This window comes from Hipposideros armiger, unplaced genomic scaffold, assembly GCF_001890085.2.
Source record: "Hipposideros armiger isolate ML-2016 unplaced genomic scaffold, ASM189008v1 scaffold_588, whole genome shotgun sequence".
Taxonomy (NCBI): domain Eukaryota; kingdom Metazoa; phylum Chordata; class Mammalia; order Chiroptera; family Hipposideridae; genus Hipposideros; species Hipposideros armiger.
The window spans coordinates 63,107-67,265 of record NW_017731938.1 but is presented as its reverse complement, the minus strand read 5'-3'; the positions used below and the strand labels follow the sequence as shown (position 1 = coordinate 67,265).

General features: G+C 49.7%; 1 pseudogene; it reads left to right on the top strand.

Moving 5' to 3' along the window:
* Positions 1–258: 258 nt before the first annotated feature.
* Positions 259–2,161, top strand: LOC109371719 (E3 ubiquitin-protein ligase TRAF7 pseudogene; annotated as a pseudogene).
* The last annotated feature ends 1,998 nt before the right edge of the window (positions 2,162–4,159 follow it).

The following is a 4,159-nucleotide window of genomic DNA, read 5'->3' as shown; positions in this document are numbered from 1 at the left end:
CTTTCAATAGCATCATTTAAACTGGGTTTAGTATCTAAAACTCAAGTCGTTGATGAAAGTACAACATTTATCATGACCTTGTATAGAGAAAATATATGTAACTTGCTAACAGCAAACATACCTTATGATTCACTTAGCAGCCTGTCCTTGTGCTAATAATTATTTTGAAAACACAGCTGGTGACCAAGGGGACATGATGAAGCAGGAGGGTGGCGCTCCTGCTCCCAAGCAGCCACAGGCAGGGAATGCTACCCAAGCATGAGCTTGGGTTAAAGCACCCACTATAGCCAGTTCTCTGGGGGGGCCTACCTACCTTCCCACCCCAGGCATCACCAAGAGGACCAGAATGGAAATGACCTTGGGGCCCACCTTTTCAGTGGTCATCACCAACAGCCAAGTCTATGGGACCAGCACACACAAACAGCACTGCAGGATGCCCTCCTGGTCTAGCACCCTAGCCTACTCCCCAAGAGACAAAGAGGACAGTATGTATCCTATCAGCACCCTGCACTACTCTAACTTGGCCATTTCTGGCTTCTCCCCCAGCCTGTCCCTGCACTCCCCGTCCTCTATGTCCAAGGACGAAGAGGAGCGAGTCACTGGTGTTTGCTAAGCAGCCCTCATGAAGCACTGTTTACAGCTCTGCTACAGTATGTTCAAGGACCTCTGATCACCACATGTGGGCACATGTTCTGTCAAAGATGTACCGTGAAGTCAAAGAAGAGTCCCAGGGAATGACGCCAAACTGACAGCCGTGGTGAGCAATACTGCAGTGGCCAAGCAGATCCAGGAGCTCTTCATCCACTGCAGGCAAGGCTACCAGGCAGCAGGGGCTTGGAAGCCCACTGTCTTTGACGTAAAACCCCCAGGGAGTCCCAAGCTCAGCCTCCAGAAAGACCAGGAGGACAGATATGACTACAAGCCTGTGCAGTGCCCCAACAACCCCAGCTTCCCACCCCTCCTTAAGATGTGGAGGCCCACCTCAAGGTGTATGAGCACATCAATTGTCTGCATTCCAAGTAGGAGTGCACATTCACTGGGAACCAGGACAGCCTAGAGTTCCTGCAGCAGACAGTCAACAGCTTCCACAAGATGCACGTGGCACTAGCCCAGGAGGACCAGCAGACTGCTTTCCATGCTGGGGCAAACTTGAGAAAATTGACCACCTGGAGAAGAGTTTTGAGCTTTGTCGGATGTTCTGGACAAAAACCATAGCAATCTCAGTGAGGACCTCATGGCGTTCCAGAGGGGTGCCTGTGTGTTGAATGAGGCGCTGCCCCACATCAGTACACAACAGAACACAGGCATCCTAGGATTCTGGGACCCTCAGCAGATCTTCAAATGCAAAGGAACCTTCATGGGCTACCAGGGCCCTGTCATCTATTCCATGGGTGACCTGCTCTTCAGCAGCTCCTCTGATGAGACCATCAAGTTGTGGGACCCCTGTACCAACTACACATGCCAGAAGATGCTGGAAGGCCATGACAGCATTGAGCTGGTGCTCTGCAGTCAGGGGTGAGAGCTGTGGCTCAGCAGACTGCATGTCACCATGGAGGATAGCCAGATCCTGCACAAAGTGAACACGAGCTGGGCCCAGACAACTGAAGTGCACATTGGTCTCCTGGCACAGCACATTCCTCAGCAGCCCCCGAAGGCCATCAATGTATAGGACGTAGTGGACACTGAGCTGAAATTGAAGAAGGAGCTTATTGGCCTCATGCTGGGTGTAGACCCTGGTGGCTGCCCAGAACAACTTACACAGTGGCTCCTACCAGACAGTCAAGATCTGGGATGTCCGGGCTCTTGACTGCATCCATGTCCAGCAGATATCAGTGGCAGCATCTCTGTAACTGTGAGGAATCACCAAATTGACTGAGGCACGTAGGAAAACCGCATCCCCTTGTGGGACATAAAGCCCAAGTAGCAGGTGCATACCCTGGTGGGCACCATGCATGCACTGGCAGTCACGACGATGCCAGACCAAAGTCTTCAGCACGTTCTACTGTCCCTCAGTGTAAACATGATCTGCACATAGCCCCTGCTGCATCGCCAGGGCAGGGTGACTGGGCTGGCCATGTCCCGGGGCCAGCTCTTTTCAGGAGGTGTGGACAGCTCTGTGAAGGTTTGGACTTGCCAACAGAGAATCCAAGCCGGGCCTTGACTTCTTCTGGGCCCGCCCTAGGGAAACAGCCTGGCCACACAACTGTTCTCAGGGCCTCTGCCTGCCCTGTGGGACAGATAGGCAGGTTCATCCAGCCAGGCAGTGCCCTCTGCCCAGAAGGCCTCCCTCGGCTTGGCCCTGTCATTGCTGCTGCAGGAAAATGCCTAGCCCCTTCTTTCTGGGCACCAGGGACAAGTCTGGCCTGGCCTACCCTCTAGCTCCACCCCAGATGGACTGTGGCCTTTTTACTTACCTTTCCTACTGTTTTTACACTGTATATAGATTTGATTACTTCCTGATTGAAATAACAGCTGCGCAGACAGTGAAAAAAGTAAAATGCATGCAAATTGACACCTTTAAGATTAATTTTAAAAAGTTATCTGCTGGGCTGGCCGAGTGGCGCGATGGTTAAGAACTGGCTTGGGACGCCAGAGGGCCCCGGTTCAGATCCCACAGATGAGGGCCAGTGACACTGCCCTCCACAGCTAAGATGCTGAACAACAGCTTAACCTGGAGCTGGGCTGCCGTGAGTCACCGGCGACGGCGTAGGCTGCAGCCCCTGTGGCAGTGGGTTGCCATGGGCTACCGTGTGTAGCCAGCAGCCAGTGTGAGCGTCTAGCAGCCACAGTGAGCGGCCATCCAGAAGCCGGCGACTGATCTGCCTCGCCCGGGAAGAGCGCAATGATGGTGCCAACTTGGGCCAGTGAAGCAACGTCCTCCACAACTAGACTGAAGAACAAAATGACAGCAACTTGTCTGTTCCCCTTCCCCCAATTCCCCAGCCCTGTTCCCATCCCCCCAATTCCTCAATAATAAATAAATAAATAAATAAATAAATAAATAAATAAATAAATAAATAAATAAATAAAGTTACCTGCTTTTCTAGTGTTCAGCTTATAGTTATTTTTCCCAGGGAGGGACCAGTTCAGTCTTTTCTGTGTTATTATATATATTACCAAGGACTTGGAGCGGGGCAAGGAGGAGAGACGAGGAAGAGCCCTTGGAAAAAGGATGACCTGTTTTGTCTCCACAAGGGGTTGGGGTCATTCAAGTTTTTCCACACCAGGATTCATCAGAAAGGTCTCTGAGAAAATAGTGAAGATGAATGAGGATACAGGGCTTCCTTCCCTAGGTTGCTGTCATTCATACCCTCATTAAAACTGTCATCCCGGGACCCTACAATGACCTCCCTCCATTCCTACCCTTATGCAGCCAGCTTTCGTCAGCTTCCATCTGCTGCTCCTCCCTTCATTATGCTTGAGGCAGCTCTTTTGTTTAGTTCTGTAGTCTTTACCTGCCAAAATGAAATGATTATCTGGAGGGGTAAATGCAGAGGAAGGTAGCCCACCTTAGATGGCATTCTAATGGGTATTACCCCTACGTTTCTTTCTGTGTATTCTATCCCTCCTTCCTAAGATATGGGTAACAATGCAGGGGAAACTCTCTGAACTACACAGAATGAATCTTGTATTAACAAGCAAGGCACTTAGTCAAGGCACCCAGAAGTACAGACGAGGACACTGAGCTTTTATCGGAGGTAGTAGAACCTATCTCCCCAAAGTCAAACATTCAATACTCACGGCACTATCAACCTGCCCCTCCTAGGACTGGTTCCTTCTAAGGGTAGTTCAGCCATTCCTGGTTAGTCACTCATTTTGCTGATGATGGAAATACTTCAAGAATTTCCTTTGCCTGCCTAAATTATAGACACAAACCAACAGTGAGCAATAAGAAACCTAGAGCACAATGTGGGCAGTAGTCTGTCTACCAAAGAAAAGAGCACATGATTGTAGAGATGAAAACTTTCCAGATGCTTATGTAGCCACCTTACCCACCTTTAATAGTTGTGTAGTTGAGAAAAATACTTACCATCTCTGAGCCTCAATTTCCTCATCTGTAAAGCAGAAATAAAACTAGTACTTACCTTGTAGAGGCACTGGGAAATTATCATCTATGCATATAAAGCACTTAATTGAGTGGTTGGCATTTAGTAGAAAC